General features: G+C 37.3%; 1 long non-coding RNA gene across 1 annotated transcript in view; it reads left to right on the top strand.

The window, feature by feature from the left end:
- LOC145517995 (uncharacterized) overlaps nucleotides 1-12,347 on the top strand; it is a 62,071-nt gene extending 49,724 nt beyond the window's left edge. Inside the window, exons 7-9 of the long non-coding RNA XR_014062483.1 lie at nucleotides 6,248-6,405; nucleotides 7,562-7,734; nucleotides 12,176-12,347. This is a non-coding gene — a long non-coding RNA (uncharacterized LOC145517995). The remainder of the gene's footprint in view (nucleotides 1-6,247; nucleotides 6,406-7,561; nucleotides 7,735-12,175) is intronic.
- The last annotated feature ends 441 nt before the right edge of the window (nucleotides 12,348-12,788 follow it).

The following is a 12,788-nucleotide window of genomic DNA, read 5'->3' as shown; positions in this document are numbered from 1 at the left end:
TAGATTCAGTGTGCCTGTGGGAGGAGGTGTATTGGTTATCTTCCTACTGCTGCTGCTGCTGCTGCTAAGTCGCTTCAGTCGTGTCCGACTCTGTGCGACCCCATAGACGGCAGCCCACCAGGCTCCGTCGTCTCCGGGACTCTCCAGGCAAGAGTACTGGAGTGGGGTGCCATTGCCTTCTCCGTATCTTCCTACATCACTGTCACAAACACACATCACTGTCACAAACACAGAACCTGAATTTGAGATTCTTTGCAGGCAATTCTTTATAGGAGGAATGTGCTAGACAACCTGCCCCCCTCCCGCCCATCACCTTCAATTTTATTTTTCATTAATCATACATTTTGAAATAGCTTGTTTTGAAAAGATTCTACAGTCTCCTTCAATTATTTAACTTGCAGGGTCACAAATCTCTTTTTATTGTAACTTTTAAAATTTTGCCACTTTATAAGATGCTAAATACATGGTAATAGCTTTTTCTTTTCTTTTTTTCAATTTTAGTTGGGAAGTAGGGAAAGGCACTTGATAAACTGATGCAGATATTCTGCTTCTTCTTTAAAGCTGTTCTCAGGCAGCTAACTCTAGCCCATTTGTGGTGGATTTAGGGCTTTACCTCCAGGGTTGAAATTTCCTTTAACTTCTCCAATTCCAAAAACCCATTCCTCCCTTTTTCTCCAGTCTCCTTTATATCTGCTCAAATATCATCTCTTCCCATCCTGGTCACTTTATTTTATCTACTTTAAATCCAGCATTTTGCTAAAAAGCATTGTATAGACAAGCATGGTATTTTTCACTAATATAGAGCTGCCCCCAAATTCTCCAGCTGCCTATGAGCAATAGCCTGGAAGTCATTCAAGAGACGTATGGAACTCATGGTTGATATAGTAAAGTTACTATACAGATTCATTGTTACATGGTCCACAATTTGTAGACCAAACCACAAATGTGATCTTATAAATATTCCACTTATCTAAATCATATTTACTACTTAGTAGATATCATACACAGAAGAACTATATGAAAAAGATCTTCTTGACCCAGATAACCACAATGGTGTGATCACCCACCTAGAGCCAGACATCCTGGAATGTGAAGTCAAGTGGGCTTTAAGAAGCATCACTACGAACAAAGTTAGTGAAGGTGATGGAATTCCAGTTGAGCTTTTTCAAATCCTAAAAGATGATGTTGTAGAAGTGCTGCACTCAATATGCCAGCAAATTTGGAAAACTCAGCAGTGGCCACAGACTAGAAAAGTTCAGTTTTCATTTCAATCCCAAAGAAAGGCAACACCAAAGAATGTTCAAACTACCACACAATTTCACTCATCTCACATGCTAGGAAACTAATGCTCAAAATTCTCCAAGCCAGGCTTCAACAGTATGTGAACCGTGAACTTCCAGATGTTCAAGCTGGATTTTAAAAAAACAGAGGAAACAGATCAAATTGCTAACATCTGTTGGATCATCAAAAAAGCAAGAGAGTTCCAGTTCCATCTGCTTTTGCTTTATTGACTACACCAAAGCCTTTGTGTGGATGACAACAAACTGTGGAAAATTCTTCAAGAGATGGGAATACCAGACAACCTGACCTGCCTCCTGAGAAATCTGTATGCAGGTCAAGAAGCAACAGTTAGAACTGGACATGGAAAAACAGACTGGTACCAAATCAGGAACGGAGTACATCAAGGCTGTATATTGTCACCCTGCTTATTTAACTTACAAGCAGATTACATCATGCAAAATGCCAGACTAGATGAAGCACAAGCTAGAACCAAGAGACATGTTGATAACCTGAGATATGCAGATGACACCACCCTTACGGCAGAAAGCAAAGAACTAAAGAACCTCTTGATGAAAGTGAAATAGGAGAGTGACAAAGTTGACTTAAAGCTCAACATTCAAAAAACTCAGATCATGGCATCCAGTCCCATCACTTCGTGGCAACTAGAGAAACAATGGAAACAGTAAGATACTTTATTTTGGAGGGTTCTAAAATCACTGCAGATGGTGACTGCAGTCATGAAATTAAAAGACACTTACTCCTTGGAAGAAAAGCTATGACCAACCTACATAGCATATTAAAAAGCAGAGACATTACTCTGCCAATAAAGGTCCATCTAGTCAAAGCTATGGTTTTTCCAGTAGTCATGTATGGATGTGAGAGTTGGACTCTAAAGAAAGCTGAGTGCTGAAGAACTGATGCTTTTGAACTGTGGTGTTGGATAAGACTCTTGAGAGTCCTTTGTACTGCAAGGAGATCCAACCAGTCCATCCTAAAGGAAATCAGTCCTGAATGTTCATTGGAAGGACTGATGCTGAAAATGAAACTCCAATACTTTGGCCACCTGATGTGAAGAACTAACTCATTGGAAAAGACCCTTATGCTGGGAAAGATTGAAGGTGGAAGGAGAAGGGGACGACAGAGAATGAAATGGTTGGATGGCATTACCGACTCAATGAACTTGAGTTTGAGCAAACTCTGGGAGTTGGTGATGGACAGGGAAACCTGGTGTGCTGCAGTCCATGGGGTTGCAGAGTCGGACACGACTGAACGACTGAACTGAACTGAGATATCATAAAATAGATATCTTTATTTTTAAAGGAAGCAAAGTTTAGCAATAAAAGCAGTTTCTATGAGCAGACTTTGAGTCTTTATCAAGATTTTAATTGAAGAGCATGAAGTAAGTAAATGTATGTCCTAAATAATTCTTTTTATTATTTTCAATTTAGCCTTTGAGTGGCCAGTACAATACATGCCTTTTAAGTCTTTTTTTTCCTTCAAATCTTCTGTAAGATAGCAACATTACATATTTTGTGGGTGTTAAATTTTTCTGAAATAATTTCTCTGAGCCAGCAGTTCTGAGGGGGTTTATTGTAATATATGAGCAAAGAAAGAGCCTGACAATAAAACTAAAAATAAACTTAATAAGACTTAGGACACCACATATATTATTCCATTTCATCATCTTCTTCTAAGATGAATTAGGGTATAGCATTTTATTTCCTCACAATTCCAATTTCATTGTAATATTCATTGAAATGGGAATATTTCAGTATTGTAAAATGGGAAGGCTGTTAGTGTTTACTAGATGATGTTTTTCATAAATCACACTTATGAACAAAGAATGAATTGTATAGCACAAATACAAAGTAGAGACAGATTACTCTAATGCCAACCTACTTCCAAAGTATGCTAGGCTCTTATGGAAACATTTTTTACTTGCAGATTAATATATTTTTGTTGGGTAAGAAGTCACATATTGCACAATTTATTGGGAGCTGTCAGAATTAATTTTATTCTGTAGTATGGCGGTCCGAGCCACCAGGGAAGCCACATCAAGGCTATGGTCTTCCCAGTGGTCACATACAGTTGTGAGAGGTGGACTGTAAAGAAGTCAGAATGCCAAAGAATTGATGCTTTTGAACTGTGGTGCTAGAGAGGACTCTTGAGAGTCCCTTGGACAGAAAGAAGATCAAACCAGTCAATCCTAAGAGAAATCAACCTTGAATACTCATTGGAAGGATTGATGCTGAAGTTGAAACTCCAGTATTTTGGTCACCTGATTCAAACAGCCGACTCATTGGAAAAGCCCCTGATGCTGGGAAAGATGGAGGGCAGAAAGAGAAGAGGGTATCAGAGGGTGAGATGGCTGGATGGCATCACTGATACAATGGACATAATCTTGGGCAAACTTCAGAAGATGGTGAGGGACAGGGATGCCTGGTATGCTACTGTCCATGGAGTTGCAGAGTTGGACACGACTGGGCGATTGAACAATAACATCAAAGGAGTATACATAGTCTGTTAATGTAGTTAAAATATTTTCTTAAAAGGAATTTATACCACTGGGGAACTGTAGTCACTACTTATGAATCTTCTTTATCAAAGGTGACACTATTATAAAAACAGCAAATAAAAAGAGAAAATAAAACTTGATGACTTGAGAAAGGTACATTTACTCAGTTCAATTCCTTATCCAGAAACCTGGAATTGTTTCACCACTTGACAGCCTCACATATGGCACCATCCTGAATACCAGGTGCAAATATCTTGACAATAATGCCACAGAACATTATTATTAAAAATGTTCAATAAATAATTCTACCTTGCAACAGGAAATTACAGTATAGTAAAACCTCAAATATGCCACAGACTCCCAGAATCCCTAGCAAGGAAAACTTCCTACTCTAACACCCTGATGAGTCTTTCTATAGAAGAGTTCTCTGGGAACCTCTTCTCTCAACCTTCTGTAGTAATCCATAGGTATTGTCCAACAGTTGAACTATTCAGAGTCCCCTTTCCTGTTACTGTGGTTAGGTGGTTAGTGTGACACCGGCCCCACTGCTCAGAATGGACTTTTTTCTGCTGGTCTTCTCGAGGCTCTCTCCTTGAGTAACAAATGTACCACTGTGGTGTAGGATGGAAATAATGGAGGACACTATGCATGTGCCATGACAGGATATGGGGGCATACAAGATGTATCTCTGTACTTTCTTCTCAGTTTTGCTCTGCACCTAGAAGTGCTTTAAAAGTTATTTATTAATTTAAAAATATATTATTCTGAAAGCAGCAGTTATTAATATGATTTTTAACATCTGACCATAAAATGTTTTCATTATTTTGTTTCTCTGCAGAATACCTACATAGAAAAGTCCAGAAAAATGTTCACATATGTATTATAAAGTCATCTCGGTATCTGTTGGCAATCAGTTTCAGAATACCTCACAGATAATAAAAATCCACAAATGCATTATTCCTTCATACACGATAGTATAGTACAGTTGACCTTTCATAACTGTGGGTACAGAAACCATGGGTACAGACGGACAACTGTATATTCTTTTACTTTACATATATATGTATATATGTGTGTGTGTGTGTGTGTGTGTGTGTGTAGTTGTTGTTCAGTCACTAAGTCTTGATGCCTCTGTAACCCTAGAGACTGCAGCGAACCAGGCTTCCCTGTCCTTCACTATCTCCCTGAGTTTGCTCAAACTTGTCCATCGAGTCGATGATCCCATCCAACCATCTCATCCTCTGTCGTCCCCTTCTCCTCCTCCCTCAATCTTTCCCAGCATCAGGGTCTTTTCCAATGAGTCAGTTTTTTGCATCAGGTGGCCAAAATATGGATCTTCAGCTTCAGCATCAGTCCTTCCAATGAATATTCAGGGTTGATTTCCTTTAGAATTGACTGGTTGATCTCCTTGCTGTCCAAGGGACTCTCAAGTGTCTTCTCCAGCACCACAATTTGAAAGCAACAGTTCTTCAGTGCTCAGCCTTCTTTATGGTCCAACTCTCACATACATACATGACTACTGGAAAAACCATAGCTTTGACTATATGGACTTTAGTCGGAAAAGTGGTGTCTCCACTTTTTAATATGCTATCTGGGTTTGTCATAGCTTTTCTACCAAAGAGCAAGCATCTAATTTTATGGCTGCAGTCACTGTCCACAGTGATTTGGGAGCCCAAGAAAAGAAAATTTGTCATTGTTTCCACTTTTTTCCTATGTATTTGCCATGAAGTGATGGGACAAGATCTTAGTTTTTTGAAAGTTGAGTTTTAAGCCAGCTTTTTCACTCCCCTCTTTCAAACTCATCAAAAGGCTCTATCTCCCCGAGTTTGTTCAAATTCACGTCCATGAATCAGTGATGCTATCTAACCATCTCATCCTCTGCTACCTTCTTCTCCTTTTACCTTCAATCTTTCCCAGCATCAGGGTGTTTTCTAATGAGTTGGCTGTTTGCATCAGGTGGCCAAAATGTTAGAGCTTCAGCTTCAGTATCAGTCCTTCCAATGAATATTCAGCTTTGAATATTATATATGTGTTACAGATTGCATTATGTCCACCCAGAACTCGAAGGATGAAATTCTAATCCCTTGAATGTGACTGTATTTTGAGATAGGGTTTTGAAGAAAATAAGTAAAGTTAAATGAAGTCGTAAAATGGAGCCCTAATCCATTAGGACTCTTTTCCTTATCAGAGGAAGAAACACTAGGAAAGTGCATACACGGAGAAAAGGTCATGTTAGCAAGAAGGCATCAGTCTGCCAGCCAAAAAGAGAGGTTTCATTAGAAACCAATCCTGCAAGCACCTTGATCTTCAAGTTCCATCCTCCAGAATTATAAGAAAATAAATAAGCCACCCAGTCTGTGGTTTTCTGTTATGGCAGCTCTAGATTAATACTATATATACATCCATCTATATCTATCTATCTACCTACCTTCAAAACATTGTTTCTTAAAGCTATACAAAGAGAATATAGACAAGGAAGCTGAAGTGTGAGAAAAACGTTGGAGTACGAAATCCTGGACAACAATAATGATTAAAGGGGCATGACTGAAACCAACAAAGGAGTTTGAAAACATACGAAGTCTCTGAAGAGAGTCATGAAGGAAAGAATTGTAAGTAGGATATATTCAATAGTTTAAAATTTCATAGAGAATTCTGTTAGTGTAGCAATTAAAAGTAAGTGAAAGAATTTGCAAGTCTACGGTGGGGGGATATAGCATACATATAGTAGTGAGTTCAGAGAGGAGATTGAGGCTGTGGAGAATGTAAACATAGATTGCATCTTGCAAAAGTTTAGCAGTGAAGAGAGGCAGGTATATCATCCTCTTGAAGGTAAATCTGCATCAAAGAAAGGAATTGTTTAGGTCAATGGATTGAAACCAGTTGTAAGACAGAATAAAGGGAAGAAAGGGGAGGAAAAGTCCAAACAGAGAAAAAGATTACAAATAATTATCAGAGTGAGTGTGATCCAAGGAAGGACAAATCCAGGAAGGCAGGAAGTTAAACTTATGAAGCAGGGAAAGCATCTTTGAAAAAAGCGTAGTGAAGGGAATGAGCAGTTGTTTAAATTAATTATAAGGGTAGGAAAGAGGAAGGTTGAGAATATAGTATTGATACATAATATTACTGTGAAGAATGGTTTGAAATGCCAGCTAATGAAAAGCACAATCTTAGATTTTTGTAATTGTACCTGTGCGATATGCTTTCTCTCTGTTCTTCTTGATCTAAATTGGTGGTTTATTTCCCTTAGGTACAGTCTAAAGTAATGTGCTCACTTTATTCTACAAAGCTCACTGACTCTTGTGGTGATAAATTTTTCCTAAGGATAATAGCAGGGCCTCAAGCTTTCCCTCTTTTCTTTTTCTTTTCTCTTTAATTTTACTACCCCCAAGCCCATTAATAGCTCTGTGGTAAAGAATCCACCTGCCAATTTAGGACACATGGGTTCGATCCCTGGGTCAGAAAGATCCCCTAGAGAGGGAAATGGCAACACACTTTAGTATTCTTGCCTGAGAAATCTCATGGACAGAGGAGCCTTATGAGCTACAGTACAAAGGGTTGTAAAAGAGTTGGACACGACTGAGCAACTAAACAACAACTAGAAGCTCATTAATGTGAACAAGTTGAAAATCCTCAAAATAGTTGCTTGGTGACCTGGTAAGTGGTTGAATGTACTAAGATAATGTATGCCACATATGATTACATGTATCTGGTTTATTAAACACATGTATTAATACATTTTACATTTTACTTTCTTTATTTACAAAGTATTTCAGGTAGGCGGGCTAAGATGGCGCAGGAATAGGACGGGGAGACCACTCTCTCCTCCACAAATTTATCGAAAGAACATCTGAACGCTGACCAAACTTCACAAAACTACTTCTGAAGGCTGGCTGAGGACGTCAGGCTTCCACAAAAACAGCGCATTATCTTCAAAATAGGTAGGAGAAATTATAAAAGATAAAAAGAGAGACAAAAGAGTTAGGGACGGAGACCCGTCCCGGGGAGGGAGTCGTAAAAGAGGAGGAATTTCCAAGCACCAGGAAACCCTCTCACCGGCGGGTGTGGGGGAGGATTTCTTATCTCGGAGGGCAACGTAACTGGGAGGGAAAAATAAATACAAAGTATTTCAAATGCTGTGTTAAATTACAGCCAAATTACATCTTCTGTGTATTTCATTCTCTAGTGCAATACGATTATATGGAAAATTCTTTAAAATAGCATATTAAATTTTTCAAGAATCTTCTACTATTTTAGTGTAGAGATTTTTTATATACTGAGTAAATACTTTAAAGAACTTATACATTATAAGCACTAGAAGTTTTTTATAAAATGTTATTTAAACTACTGTGCACAGTGTATTGAAATACTGTCCCAGTGCAAATTTATTACTATTCTATTTTTTGAAAGAACATTGAATTAAATTATTCTTCTAAGTTATATATCTGTGAAAATAATTAAACAATGTAGTATTTAAAAAAAAGAAGGAATATATAAAATTTGCTATTCAAATATCAGGGTGTCCCCAATAGCACCTTTTAATATGAATAGGTAAAATATAAATGGCATATAAATTCACAGTTATTGAAATATGATCAGGTCCTACTGACGTGTAGTTTATGAAAAATATAATTTGGCTTTTAGATGAAATATTTATGTAAATTTGGCATTGTTATATAACTGGCAGGTGTACCTTTAAAGACGAATAATGCTTAATAAATAAATCAGTATGTACATTTTTAATAGCAAGTACTCCGTGAGGCTTCAAACTAATTGAATTGATAAATAAGAGGATTAATATGAATTATGTCATATAAAAGTTTCAGAATTATATGTCATCTCTGTGGCAAAAACTTCTGTCAAAAAGATCTCTATTGTTTTCTTTTTGTTAAAAAATGGAGAAACTGTTCCCTTTCCCCTGTACTGTTAGCTTAGCCTGTGTGAAGCAGGCAGCAAGTAGCAGCAACTGTGTTTCTATGTGTTTAGATGCTCAGTCATGTCCGACTCTTTGTGACCACATGGACTGTAGCCTGCCAGGCTCCTCTGTTCATGGAATTCTCCAGGCAAGAATACTGGAGTGGGTTGCCATTCCTTTCTTCAGGGGATCTTCCTGACCCAGGGATCGAACCTGGGTCTCCTGCATTGCAGGCAGATTCTTTACCATCTGAGCCACCAGGGATGCCCAGTAGTGACAATTACTAGCAACTCACTAAACTTTCATGGGAAGGGGGGCTTGCACCACAGTTTAAAAAAGAGACAATCATAGTGCATGCATTTGTGTGTGTGAGAGAGAGACAGAAGGAAAGAGGAATAGAGAAATTAATGCATTTTCTAGGGAGGGATGACATATACAAAAATAATTTATTCATCTATTTTATCTATTTGGTTAGTTTCCTGTTGAAAAAGAAATTGTAACTGAAAGTCTGAGACTTGAATTATTAAATTACATTGGGGATTTTTAATTATCCATAATATAGAACATTGAGAAAAGTAATTGAGTTATGACTGTAGGTGAAAGGTGTTGGGACCTGTGAACAGCTGATAGAAAGCTTTGAAAGTCAGAAAGACATATTTAAATTGTGTGGTGGTGGTTTAGTCACTAAGTCCTGGCTGACTCTTTGAGACCCCCATGGGCTGCAGCCCGCCAGGCTCCTCTGTCCATGGGATTCTCCAGGTAAGAATACTAGAGTGAATTACCATGCCCTCCTCCAGGATCTTCCTGACCCAGGGATTGAATCCAGGTCTCCTGTGTTGCAGGCAGTCTCCTGCATTGCAGACGGATTCCTTACTGACTGAGCCACCAGGGAAGCACTGAATTGGTGTGTCAGGCTTTTCTAAGGTTTAGGGAGAGATGGAAATGCTAAAAATAGGATGAGAAGAAAATGATTCAATTTAATATTTTAAATTTATTTAACCAAACATGAAAATATTAACTCTTATACAAGAATGATGGCCTTGGAAATAGAATAATATAACCCAATATAGATAAATTCACGTGTGTCAGTTTGAGTCCACTCAAAAAAACAGAAACCATACTAGGTGCTTTGACAGAGAATATACAAGGGTTTGGTTAAACATGCAGAAAGGGAATGAAAAAAAGAACACTGAGATAACACAAGGTTAATAATTTTAGGAAATAACAACCACTCCTAAAGCTAGGAAAATAGAGGAATGAGGTTGAGAAGAACCAAATCTTTAAGTTTATAGGAAGGACCTCACAGTGCTAGCACATGGTGTGATCACTATGTGTATCTATGAAAAGGTGCAGGAAACTGGTCTCAGAGCGGGGGATGCCAAAAGGAGCTGAAGGTTGGTGCCAAATGACACTGCCAAAGTACGAGCTGCTGCTGTGGCAATGCTGACAAGAACAGCATGGAGATAGGGAGAAGATTCTGTCTCTATCTTCTTGCTTTCCAAACCAATGTTTCCTACTGACCAATTTATCTGATGTTACCTATTGGCCAAATTAAAAGGACATCAGCTGTCAAAGGAAAAAATAATAGTTTACAAAGTTCCCAGACAGTATCATAAAGCAGAATGTTTAAGTGTGGATAAGGAGCTAAGAGACAGTAGTTTGATAATCATATTATATAACAATAAAATTAATTGGGAAATAAAATGGCAGCAAAAGAGCTATAAATTAGATATGGTAGAATGAATATATAGCCATTAAGGTTTGCACATTGAAATGAGTTATTGGAGAAACTGTGCTTAGTAAGGAGAATATTAATATACAGTCTTCCTCTGGGGATCGGTAAAAGCAGAAAATAATTTGAACTTGTTGGATGACTTTTTACTCTCCTATTTAAAGATAGGGAAACATTATTTTCCAGATCTATGATTCAAATATCCTTAACACATAAACTTACTAATTAAAAGAAAGTCCTCTTTTGAATACATAAATTCCTATTCCAAGCAAGGGAATATGATAGATGTAAATATATATATATCATCCATAAACCTTAATTTCAATGTTTTATTCTGTTGGATGAAACCATCCATGTCCCTAAGTAAAGAAAATATGAGCTATTATAGTTTGTATATTCCAGGTTATGTTACAGATGGTAGAAGACCTGAGAAAGTTGCATATGAAAAAAATAAATAAACAACTCAAATCATTGAAGTCCAAGCTCTATTGGTTTCAGGAGTTCAAAGCTGTTAGTAGACAGAATATTGCTTCATCATTCAACTCTGGTTTCTGCACTGCTGGTTTCATTTTCAGAGATTCTGGAAGGGTAAGAAGGCAACCAGAATCTGCAGTTCTGTCCAGCTCTCTCAGTAGATTGAGCAACACTCCTACTGAGTCTCATTGTTTTTGATTGGATGATGTGGTCAACCATGAACCAATCACTATAAAAAAAAGAAAAAGATTACCCTTTACTTGACCAAGACTACTTTACTTATCTTGAGTTGAAAATAAAATGAGATCCACTTGAAGTAAATAGAGTGAAGGGGGAAATATTATTTCGTAGAAGAAAGTTGGAGGTTTATTGTCAGAAAAAAGGCTAATATGTGTCAGTAAGAGAACAGATATCTGGTACACGCTGTAATTGTCATGAGGTAAAACCAATCTGTGAGCTTTGAAAGGTAGAAGAAGGTAGTTCTAAGGAAAGTTTTAAAGGAGATGATATTTGAGTTTAACCAAGAGGAACTTTGAAATATAGTTACTTGGGAAAGTATTCTCAGAAATGAGAAGTGCGTGGGAAAAGTCATGAAGAAAATAAAGTGTAGTATCATGGAAAACATTGCAGTGTGGATACGGAATATGACATTGAAGGAAAATAGTGAGGACCAAGAAAAGTAAATTGGCATTTATCTAAATAATTTGATATTTCAGTGGGCAGACTGTAACCACTGATATTTTTGTGACGAAACATGATAAAATTTTAATAAAGGACAAAAATCTTACAAAAACAATACTTAGAATAAATAAAGCAGGAGAAAAGAAGGGGCAGGAAGACCAATTAGAGAGCCATTGCCATCATCTCATCAGGAAATATTGAGACTGGAACCAATAGAGTAAATTTGGAATGATAAAATTTAGGACAGATTCTTCAGAAATTGGAGGATATAGGAGAAGCAGGACTGAATATGAAAGGCAAGGAAAGAGATAGAATTAAAGATGTTAAGAGTATCTAAATAATGCCTGTTGATTGCTTTTGATAGAATAATGGAACACATAATCGATGGCAGATTTCAGTAAGATCATGCATTTTATCTAACTTGCTTTGGTATTCAAATGCTTATTTGCTTTTATTAGGGACAGTAAAGGTAACAAGATAATAATAATACCTATCATATTTTTATTAGGTTCTTATTGCTGCTGTAATAAAGTATGACAAATGTAGAGGCTTAAAATAACACCCATTTATTATTTTACAGTTCTGGAGATCAGAAGTCCAAAATTAGTTTCACTAGAATAAAATCAAGATGTTGGCAGAGCTACGTTCTTTTCAGAGAGACGGAGAGAGCCTATTTTCCTGACGTTTCCACCTTCTAGAGGCTTCCTGCATTCCTTAGCCTGAGGCTCCTTCTTCCACCTTCAGATATGGCAGTAAATATCTTCAAATCTCCCTCTGACTCTCACATCAACTCATTCACCCACCTTGTCCATGCGTGAGTGTGAGGACCCTCAGTTACATTGGGTTCAATGGAATAATTCAGAATGTTTCCCATTTCAACATCCTTAAATTAATTTTATTTGCAAGGTCTCTTTTGCAAGGTATGGTAATATATACACAGGTTGTGAGGATTAGGATGTAGACATTTTTAGGAGAATATATTATTCTACCAACAACAGTATTATAATGTGATGAACACAGGGGTAAAAAGCATACTGGCCTAACATTTCAATATCTTGCTTATATGCTGTCATTTTTCTGGAGGTTTAGAATATAAAAATTAGTTGGCATAACCGAAAGCAAATGCTACATTGAGCTATTTAGATATTTCTCTTTTAAATTACTAAAATTATTACCACATTTGGATATCATGT

This window comes from Giraffa tippelskirchi, chromosome 8 (assembly GCF_054371585.1).
Source record: "Giraffa tippelskirchi isolate mGirTip1 chromosome 8, T2T-mGirTip1v1.2.pri, whole genome shotgun sequence".
NCBI lineage: Eukaryota > Metazoa > Chordata > Mammalia > Artiodactyla > Giraffidae > Giraffa > Giraffa tippelskirchi.
The sequence above is the reverse complement of the archived record's forward strand: the minus strand, read 5'-3'. Positions and strand labels throughout refer to the sequence as shown.